At 44.3% G+C, this 11,376-nt stretch overlaps 1 protein-coding gene across 5 annotated transcripts in view; it reads left to right on the forward strand.

The window, feature by feature from the left end:
- Tmem164 (transmembrane protein 164) overlaps positions 1-11,376 on the forward strand; it is a 154,303-nt gene that overhangs the window by 8,381 nt on the left and 134,546 nt on the right. The window lies entirely within an intron of this gene.

Genomic DNA, 11,376 nt, shown 5'->3' on the forward strand with positions numbered 1-11,376 from the left:
TATCATTTATTCTGAAGTGCTGGGGCACGGATTCCATACTTTGTGTGTACTAGGCAAGTGTCATACCAGTGAGTTATACCAAAGCCCCATTTTTTCCTTTTCCTTTTTCTTTTCTTTTTGCTATGCATATGTTTTGTTACATTGAGGGGCCAGGCTGGACAGACATGAAGAGAGGTATGAGAATGGAGAGTAGTAACTGGCTTGTTAGAATGTACATGCCTGACTCCCTTTATAGGCACCGAAGCAGCTCCAAGGTAAGGATGGCAGTATGATGTCTTGATTTTCATTCTTTCTCTCTCTCTTTCTCTATTTATTTATTTATTTATTTGCCAGGATCTCCCTATGTAACCCTGGCTATCCTAGGACTCACAGTTCTGCTTGCCTCTGCTTCCTTAGTGCTGGGATTAAACATCCTGCTATAAGGGGTGGAGCTGGCATTCTGAATATTATTAGGTGTGAGGGGGTTGGGATATAATCTCACTATGTAGCTCTAGCTGTCTGGGAACTCACTATATAGACCAGGCTGGCCTCAAACTCACAGAGGTCTGCCTGCCTCTGCTTCCCAAATGCTAGGATTAAAGGCTTATGCCACTACACCCTGCTTGGCGTTCTGAATTTTAAAGAAACTCCTTGGTGGGCTGCGGTTTGGTGGTCCTCTTGATAGAATTTTTGCCCAGCATGTACAGTCCTGTGTCATCAGCTGTAGTGTCATCAGCTGTAATCCCAGCACTCCAGAGGTGAACTGTCTCTCACGAAAACAAAACTACCCCCAAAGTAAACAAAACTCTCCCAGTCCTGGATCCCATTTTTGGGAGCTGCTTGGTGGCTGAAATAGTAAGTGGGAAGATGGTTCAAGTACCTCTCCTGATTGTTGTGAAACTGGGCAGCCTGTGGGCAAGGCAGCTAGGCTTCTGGCAGTGGTGTGTATGGGTTGCCATATGTAGGACTATGTAGGTAGTTCTTGTAGATATGTACTTTATGTAGATCGTATGGCTTAAGTGACAGAATAAGGTCATCAGATTTTTGTAAGGTGATGTCATTAGAGTATTTCAAGTAGGACTTTATCATCTTCTAGTTCTTCATCATTCTTCTCCTTTGAACCAGTAAGTTCAGCTGGGCAGTGGTGGTGCACGCCTTTAATCCCAGCACTTGGGAGGCAGAGGCAGGCAGATTTCTGAGTTCGAGGTCAGCCTGGTCTACAGAGTGAATTCCAGGACAGCCAGGGCTACACAGAGAAACCCTGTCTGGAACCCCCCCTCCCCCCAAAAAAAGAAAAAAAAAGTAAGTTCTCCCAACTTCCAGGAGGCCATTTTGACACCTGGTTATTGTATCCTAACTGTATGTGAGACTCTTGTTTTAAGTGATTGTAAGAATTTATTCCTTCTTAAATTTTTTTGAGATTTTAACTTTATGTGTATGGATACTTTGCCTGCATGTATGTCTCTGCTGCTGGTATGTCTCAGCACCACCTGTGTGCCCCGTGCCTGCTGGAAGCCAGAAGAGGGCATGGGATCCCCGGGGACTTGCAGTTTCAGATGGTAGGACCTACTACCATGTAGGTTCTTGGAACCGAATCTGCATCCTTTGGGAGAGCAACTTCTGAGCCATATCTCCATCCCCAAATTTATTAATTTCTGTATTTATTTAATAAACATTTGCAAATGCCTATTGGATGCCAACCATTGGAGTCAGGCACTGGAGATTCAACAATAAATGATAATCAGGGTTCGGTCTTATGTGGTTCAGAGTTTAGATGAGAAAGATAAGACAGTAGATCAACTCATTTACAGTGTTTATGTGTAGAGTCACACATAAATGAGACATAGAAGGGGAAAGTGGTTTTGATAATGCATTTAAGGAAATATTTTCCTTTGAGGTGACATTTGATTTGGGCTGGCTCACATAGGAGGCATGCTAGCTTTATGAGAGCAGGAGCCTTTGTCTTGTTCTCTGTTTACATACCTAGAACAAGGCCCAACAAAAAGGGGAAGGAAGTGAATTCTAGCTATAAGATACAATGTATGGGCCAGTCATGGGATCATAGGCCCTTTAATCCCAGCACTGAGGAGCCAGAGGCAGGCAGTTATGCCTTAAGTTTTAGGCTAGCCTGTTCTACATAATAGGTTCCAGGCTAGCCAGGGCTACATATAGAGATATCCTGTCTTTAAAAAGAGAGAAGGAAGGAAGGAAGGAAGGAAGAAGATAATGGATGAATGAATGTGCAAAACGCTGAGGGTGCCTAGCATGTTCAAGGCCCTAAATTTGACCATGACCACTGCCAAAAATAGTGTAGACATACGCTGCTGCCCCCTCCAAGTGAAGCTTTGAGAGTGTTTTATCATTTCTTGGCCAATGATTATAGTCACAGATGTTCATGCACAGATGTTCATAGAAGGTTGTGTTCCCTGCCATCAAGGACAGCTACCCAGAAGATCATTGAGGTAAGTTAACAGAGATTAGTGGAGATAACATGCGCCCCACGTGCAACCTTGTTGTAATTATTTAGCACTTCATGAGATGGCTGCCCTCTTGAATGAGCTAGCTTCCCAGCAGGATTCTCCATGTAAGCCTTTCTCCTCCCTCGCTCCTTCCTTCCCTCCCTCCTTCCCCCTTTTCAAGACTTCTTGCTTTCCTACCGTTTTCATAGTCTTTCTTCTCCATTTCTCTGTCTTTTTATCTGACAACTCCATTTAAGTTGGCCTCCTTGAAGAGTATCTCAGGCTCTAACACAAGGCCTTCTATAATGTCAAATGCCCATTTCAGGACTGGAAAGGTGGGTGGGTCAGCAGGGAAAAGCACTTGCTGCTAAAGCCTGTTTACTTGGATTCGATCCCCGTTCGATCCCCGGGACTCTGATGATGGAAGAAGAGAACCAACCCTTGCAAATGGTCTTCTGACCGCACTAAGTAACTAAATATAATGTAAACAAATCTCCATTTCATTACACAATGTGACCTGCCAGGGGGGAGCTGGGGAGAACAACCCTCCGATTAAAAGGGGCACACTGAAGTGGGACTGGCATGTGGACAGACTCCACTGGCTATCTGGGAAAGAATGAGGTTTTTTTTTTTAAATTGTGTTTTTCTCGAGTTTTTCTGGTTTTAATATATTATCTTTCAACATTTTTTGTAACTTAGAATTTTTGCATATTTTGTTTTTGTTGTGTGTGTGTGTGTGTCTGTGTGTGGGTCTGTGCGTGTGTGAAATGTGTGTGTGCGGGGATCAGAGAGCAGCTTGGGGAGTTGGTTCTCTCTTCCTGCCAAGTGGGTGCTGGAGGTGGAATTCTGGTGGCTGGGCTTGTCTCAAATGCTGGACTGTCTCCCTAGCCCACACTTGTTTCGTTTTAAAATGTGAAAGAGCCAGTCTGGGGATGGTGGCATCCACCTTTAGTTCCAGCCCTGGGAGCCAGAGGGAGGCGGATTAGTGTGGCCTGGTCTGCATAGTGAGCTGCAGGTTAATCAGGGCTCTCTAGTGAGATACTTCTCAAAACCAGAAAAGAACAAATTCATTTTTAAAAATGAAGAAAGTTGTTGCATTATTTATCTTTGAGAGTCTCCTTTTGTGTTGGACTGAAAGTTGAGTCTCTTTGTCTTTAGACAAAGGACTGAGACCATATTAAAATAAAATACTCTTGAGTATAAAGAAGGAAGACAGCCTTTTATGCATAGCTGCTTAAAAGGAGGGGGACCAGAAACCCCTTTGACTCCGTGTGTTTATTTAAGACATTCTGCTTGAAGATCTGAGGCTCTGGGCTCTTGATTCTTCTTGTTTTCCCCTGTTAGTGAAAACAGAACTGGTAACTACACACAAAAATGAATATAATTATTATTCCTCTTGCTAGTTACTGCTGTCATTTTTTGATTATTTCTTTGTGTGAATTTGTTTAAAAGAAAAAAAAAACACCTTGTAAAATAACTATTTAGGTTTAAAAAATCAATAAACCTCACCACAGGGTGGTGGCACATGCTTTTAATACCCACACTCAGGAGGCAGAAGGAGGTGGATCTCTTGAGTCAAGGCCAGGAGGCCAGGCTGGTCGACAAAGTGAGCTCCAGCACAGCCAGGGACAACACAGAAACCCTGCTTTGAAAAACAACCAAACCAAAAAAAGAAAGAAAGAAAGAAACAAAGAAGAAAGAAAGGAAGGAAGGAAGGAAGAAAGAAAGACAAACCATCTAGGCTTGGGAGGCACACACTTTTAATACCAGCACTCAGGAGGCAGAGGCAGGTGAATCTTTGAATTTGAGGCTAGCCTTGTCTACATAATGAGCTTCAGCATAGCCAGAGCTATCTATTGAAGAGACCAACCAACCATCCCTTGCAAAGAAAACCCCCAAATCAATAGACCTTGTTTTTAAAGAAAAACAATGACAAAAGTTACTTATTACCTTCCCCCTGGCCTAGTGTTTTTGAGCAGCTGGCCTTTTCTGTGTTCCTTGTCCAGGGATTTGTGTTTCTGTCCCCCTTGCTAGCAAGAATTGCAGCTATCCATATCTTTTCTTGCTGGTGGAGTATACTGTTCTGTACTGGTTGCTTCCAAAGGATGTGGACAGCAGGGGGCTGGAGGTGCTAGAAGTGTGCGTGGTCTGCAGGAAGTGTGCAGACCCTGGCCCACGGCAGGTGCTCAGGTGTGTAGGAGAAGGAGCCTGCCATCATCAGGAAGGTGAAGGTAGCCTGAGCCTATCATCATTCCATCCCAGCACTTTCCAGCCCCCACTCCCATCACAAGCCAGCATTGCTGTCACCTTGGGGTATATTTTGCCTGTGAGTGGAATGGCCTCTGCCAGTTCACCAGCTGTGTTTGCAGAAAAGAGTCTAGCTGACTAGGGTCTGGCTGTTGCTAGCAGAGACATTTCATTCAGGTGCTGATTAAATAAGGCATGGAGCCAGATTGCACATTAAGGCCCTTAACTGTGGCTCTGGGAGATCTGAAGTACACATTTATTAGATGGTCTGGGCATAGCATTAGCAGAGGACCACGGGGAGGTGGTATCTTCAGAAATCGGGTTGAAGGAAATGGGAGCTAGGAGACACGTCTAGAAGTAGATGGGTCCTCTTTTCCTAGAGTTAACCAGTCCTGACTGTCCACGGGAGGACTAGAGAGGTTACTTCACTGGCATTAACTTGCTAAGACTGAGCACATCAGGATTGGGACCCAGCAGGATTCCTGACTAAGTAGGGCAATGGAAATATCTCCTTGTCCTGATGTAAATTGGGCCTAGTAGAGAGAGCTTTTGAATTCTATTTCCTGGTTTTGGGTTTGCATTCCATTGCTACGTGACCTTAGGCATACTATTGAACTACTCTATCAGTTTTGCTCATCTGCTAAAGAAGAGTACTAACAGCACTTACCAAACAGGGTTGTTGTGAAAGTTAAATTAAGTCATTTCACTCAAGCTTTGAGCAGAAGTCCTGGCTCACTTCGAGCATGCCACCAGAAGGTAGTGTTTTACTGGCAGAAATTGTAGTACTATGTATTTCAAGGCAGATATGGGCTGAGGTGCTATGGTCTTGAATTCAAATCCTTTTAGCTATGTAACCCTGGGCAGCTTAGTTTGTGTTTCCACGTTTGTGAAATGAAACGATCCTGTATCAATATAGCAGCGTTGTGGAAAGATTGGGAAACTATTGGTAAGTCACTGACTGTATAGGAAGTGGTACGTTCATAGTGCTCATTCAGTGTGGTTTAGCTGTGATAGTGATGAGGAGGGTGACAACAGCCACTGACTGCCACCACTGTCACCCCAACTACCATGACGGCAACTGAAATGAGAGATGCCTTCATGATTATCATTGTGACTGCTGCTGTCTCACACTTGGGTGCCTGATGGGAGGGATTTGATGCTGGATTTAGAATTTTAACTAACAAAAAGCTTCCCCAGAATCTTTGTGTCGGGCATTCAGTGGGCAGAAACCCTGGCTTTCATGAAGCTAGCTTCTGGCTGATAATGGTTGTGGGTATTCTGAAAGTTTCCGTAGGTTAACTAGTCTTTTGGAAGAATGGGGGGTCAGGAGGTGGCTCTGATGGTTTTCCAGAGACCTCTTGGCTTACTTATTCTTTCTTTCTGTCAGTGGGCTGACTCCATGGTGCAAGCTATCTTGAGATTGGTAGTCTAGGAAACCAGGGAGGAGATGAGCAGGCAAGAGTGGTTTTCGGTGGGTGGGGTAGATAAAGACAGGTGAATGGATTTCACTTTGACTTTTTTCTTAATGTCTTTGGATTGAGGGGTAGGTACTTGTTCACAGAGAGTGAACCACTCACAGGGCTTAGAGAAAGGCAAATTTATTTCTTCCTTTTTATTTTGTTACCAAGCTTGGGGATAGAACCCGAGGCTTTGTGCATACTGGGTAAGTTTTTACCACTGAGCTACATCCATACCCAGGCCCAGAAAGCAGGGTTAAAGCAGACCAGTATCTTAGCTAATGGGGAAGCACAGTGTAGCAGAAAGCTTGCTGCTCAGGAGATCAGACTCCTGATGCCTTTGCTTACATACCAGCGGATAGCACAAAAGAATCCTCCTCCTCCTCCTCATCATCATCAGCAGCAGCAAATCACAGTGCCTTCTACAATGCTAGTATTTGGTAAACCTCTCTTTTCAAGAACCACTGTTGTAAAATTGACTGTACTCTGCAGTCTAAGCTACCAGTCCCAAGAGGAAGACCCAATTTAAATGCAGTTTCTAAGCCCTATACCCCTTTGTTCTGTGACTTGTCAGCCATGGGATAGGGAGATGCCTCACCCTTACCTTGGAAGATCCTTGGGTCTATTCACAGGCATTGATGGGTGATAGGCAGTTCTTTAGGTGAGGACTGGGGAGCATAGGGTGCTACTTGTGATAGTCCTAGCTCCCTGGGACAGCTGTCTGGAGCACATGTGTACAAGAAACAGCAACCCAAGGGAAGGACAGACATTAGAACTTAACTTTCCCAGCCAATCGGTGCTGGTGCACACCTTTAATCTTATCACCCAGCAGGTGGAAGCAGGCAGATCTCATGAGTTCAATACCAGTCTGGTTCACAGAGTTCCAGGACAGCCAGGGCTACACAGAGAAACCCATGTGGGGAAGGGGAGGNGGGGCGCGGGGGGGGGGGGACGACGACAAATCAAAACGAGAAAAGAAAAGGAAAGGACACCTTTGATCCCAGCACTTTGGAGGCAGAGGCAGGTGGATTTCTGAGTTCAAGGCCAGCCTGTCTATAGTGTTTACAGAGTGAGTTCCAGGACAGTCGGGACTACACAGAGAAACCCTGTATTGAAAAACAAAACAAAAAGAAACCAAAACCAAAACCAACCAACCAAATAAATAAATAAAAGGAGCTTTCTCCAAAGTCACTGTTTTAAGACTTAGGAAAAATTGCAATAAAGGGTACTGTTCACACTGGGACTTGCTCTGTATCCACTTGCATTTGCTAAGAGTTTCCTTTGGGGCTGGAGAGATGGCTCAGTGGTTAAGAGCACTGACTTCTCTTCCGAAGGTCTTGAGTTCAAATCCCAGAAACCATGTGGTGGCTCACAACCACCCGTAATGAGATCTGATGCCCTCTTCTGGAGTGTCAGCTACAGTATACTTACATATAATAAATGAATACATCTTAAAAAAAAAGTTTCCTTTAGGGAAGCTTCAGTCTCTTGGGTGTGTGCGTGCTTGTTGCTGAACTTTTATTCTTTCTTCTGTTCACTGCAGTGTATTCTCCACAGCCAGTAGGAATGTTGCTGAGGGTCATGTACACAAGTGGCTCATTATCTTGAATGCTAGGACCCCAGGGCTGTGAGTGGCTGTTTCCCACTCCCTTCCCCACCCCCACCCCCAGGTATTTCTCCTTCCCAGCAGGAAGCAGTGTGGGCACCCAGAGGAACGTGATGCATTTTACCTGTGGGTCTTTCTTCTGTGTAACTTCTCCATCCAGTTCTCTGAAGCTAGCACCAGCCGAGGTCTTGTCCTTGTTGGCTTGTGAGATTTTATTTATTTTTTCTGACCAGTAAGTGAAGAAAAGAGATAGATTGATCTAGCCCCATGGCCATCCTGTCTGGAACGGCTTTTGCCCAAGGCTGAGTTGGATCTGCAAGGAGTATGAAGGCTGTTGTGTCCCTGGGTCTCCTGACAAGTCCATTCCTGTTTGGTCATGTTTGCTCAGATGGACACATGTGGAAAGCAGGCTTGGATCAGCTTCCCAAATGTCTTACTCCCTGCTTTGGGTCTGTCCTGAAAAACAATTTGCAGAGTACATTGTGACCCACACCTGTTGTTGCTGTTATTATTATTATTTTCAAAATTCTCCTTTTCCAGTCCCTTCACTATAACCTGGATTAAGTTCCCGAATCCTGCTGTGACTGCAACTGACCCCCTTTTGCCGGCTCTTTAGTTTCATTGCTAATAGAACTTAAAAAGAGAGGCATAGGGAAACAACAGTTTCCTAAGAGTTTTTTGAGCTAGATGTAAGTTTGCAAGTAGCTACAGGGACAGGGAGGAGTAGGAGGAGGAACATCAGAGAAAGAATGAAGAAGCTTAGTGTCAGGGCAAGCATAAGTAGGACTTCCGCTTAGGACTTTAACTGCTATCCAAAGCAGTAATAAAAAGTGTGCAGGGGGGAGTTATACTTTGTGAGTTAGAAAAGCAGAAAAGCAGGCAGACTTCCCAGCAAGTGCATTGAAGAAGAGGCTTCTGGGAGGTGTAAGGACATTGTCTCATTAAGAGGGTAATTAGTCCTCCCATCTCCTTAGCATGTTTTCAGTTTTCCTGAAGGTGGTCACGTGGCTCACTGGCAGGCACAAGTAGGTTAATGATTAAGGGTAGGGAGGAGGCAATAGCATGTTTTATGAGGTTATAACCTTTGTTATAATGCTAGCTGAGTTTAGAACATTGTTTCCACCCTGAGCCAGAGGTTAGAGCTCAGATCCCATTCTCAAAGCTCATACTTTTAAGATTTATCAAGAGGAGGTAGCTTTCCTTTAATGGGCCTCAACAAAGCTCCGCCGTCTCTGCCTTCCTTTTGTATAGCTTAGTAAATTTTAAGGCAGTTTAATTGTGATGTTTCCCTTTCTTAACGATTGGTGTGTTACCAGAGAAACAAGGGTGGAGTCCAAAGCTGAGCAGGAGTGGGAGGGTTCATCCTCCATGACCTTCCAGTCTGCTGATTGTCTGACTGGCTATCTAGCACTTCCACATTCTTCCGGTCTTCCCTTGTCAACGGGTTTCTTCTTTTCTTGTGTGAACTTTAAGCATAGCTAACGCCCATTTGTGGGATTACAAGTCTGTGCAGCAGTATAATTGGCAAGAAACTCTTCTTGTCTTTTGAGTCTTCTGCAGACCTTTGAGCTACTGTAAACCAGGAACAGGTCTGATGGGCAAGGATTTCAGAGGAGGAGCGCACTGTGATGTTTATCTTCTACACTCCTGGAAACGGTGACTGTAATAATAACACGTGTGACTTTGTATTTTAGACAAGGTGTTTGTCTTTTTATTTAGTCCAGGTGGTCCCTGCACCCAGGAGCCTTCTGTCTCTGTTTCTGAGTTCCAGGATTACAGGTATGCATGACCACACCCCACAACAATCTTTAACAATTTTGAGCACACATTAAATATGCTGCTGGCTTGGAGCTAAGCCTACTCATGCTCATGTATTACTTCATTTGCAGCCTTCCACAAAGTCACTTTGGATTTATCGAATTGTTTCATTTGCTTTTCATTCATTTCCCCTTTTGTTGACTTGTAAATGTAGGCTATTCCTGCAACACTTTCTTCCCTTGTTGAAGCAGCTGAGTGATGGGAAAAAGAGCTAAGAGAAACCTCCAAGTGTAGCTCAGAGGTGTTGATCCCTCCTCATTTTCTAGATGAGCAAATGACTCAGAGAAGTGAACTGGCTGCCCAAAGTTGGGGCAGCACAGTAGATCAGCTAGCTCAGATCACAATTAGCATTTAAAGAACTCCAGTAGGCTGTGGGAAGGATTAGAAACCTCTTCACCAAGATCAGCATGTTAACAGCCTGTGCAAAGAACTGAGATGTACAAACTTGCTCCCTGTGACTGCCCCAGTCAGTACAGCAGAAATGCTGTTGGCCTTTCTCCCAGCTCCTCTTCCTTCTTCTCTTGGAAGTGCATCTTCTCTTGATTAAGTCTTTTTGACATCCACCTATCTCTGTCCAGTCTCTTGTTCTTGGACACAGGAACCTAGGACTCTTAGCAGATGCCCAGTGGATACCCATGTCTACCTGTGGCAAAGTTACACAGCTAAATGGAAGCAGGGCTGGATTGGCTCTGGATTTCCAACTTAGCGTCTTAGGCCACCTAAGGCCTCCTTACATCTCCAACTTTTGTGGCATAAAATGGAATTAGACAGGAATCGTGTCTGTGGCATGCAGGATTAAACGGTGGGCATTTTACATGCTAGCCCTTTACCTCTAGGCTACGTCTCTAGCCCTTGTGAGTTTTGAACATAGTCATCCATTGCAGTTTTCAAAATGAGGGTCCTTTGTATCTGGTATAGTGACTCCTTTGCTGTTCTGCCCCTAACCCTAACACACCTTTTTTTCCCTTCATTTCTCCTTTAGAGAGCCAGTTCTTGATGCCAGCATTGTTTGCTGCCTGTCATAGACAGTTGGTGCAGGAAGCTGTGTGAGCACCGAGCCTGTTTGTAAAGCCAGTATGGCCTGGCCCCAGATGCTGTTTGCTTACTGTCATTATCCATGCAGCTGTGGCTACAAACAGTCCATTCCTCTTTGACAGAGACTGGCACCTGAGACCCAGAGCAGAACTTAGAAGCTCTGTTGAGCATAAACAAGAGTGGTCAAAGAAGAAAAAAGGTCAAGATGATCTGTTAGCCCAGTGGACTTGAACGATGCACAAAGAGTACTGGGTTGGGGGCTATGTAGTCCTGGCTCCTGGTTTTAGCTTTGTTACTAACTGGTTGACAATGCTGAGTATCTTGGGCTTGACAAGTAGCCTGTCTGTGCTTCAGTCTTCTTATAGAATAAGACATATGGAAGCTAGTTATATATACAGGTCCCAGAGCCAGACTAGCTGGCTTCGAATCCCAGCATTGCTGCTTTCTAGCTTGGCTAAGTTTGTTGACATTTCTGGGCATGGTTTACTTTTGTTTCCTTTTTTCTTTTATCTCGAGGTTTCTAAATCTCTTCTTTTTTTTTCTGTTTGTTGCTGGCCAAATATACCTGAAGTACTTGGGTCTGTTTTCTTAACCATGTAATGGTAATAATACCAGTATCCCTTTCATGAAGTTCTTTTCTTTTTTCTTTTTTGGGAGGGGGGTGTTTTTTTTTTTTTTTTTTTTTTTTTTTTTTATTGTCTTTTTTTTTGTTCTAGTTTATCTGTAATTCTGTCTGTTTTCCTGGTGACCAGAATGGCCTCAAACTCAGAGATTC

This window comes from Mus caroli, chromosome X (assembly GCF_900094665.2).
Source record: "Mus caroli chromosome X, CAROLI_EIJ_v1.1, whole genome shotgun sequence".
Lineage (NCBI taxonomy): Eukaryota > Metazoa > Chordata > Mammalia > Rodentia > Muridae > Mus > Mus caroli.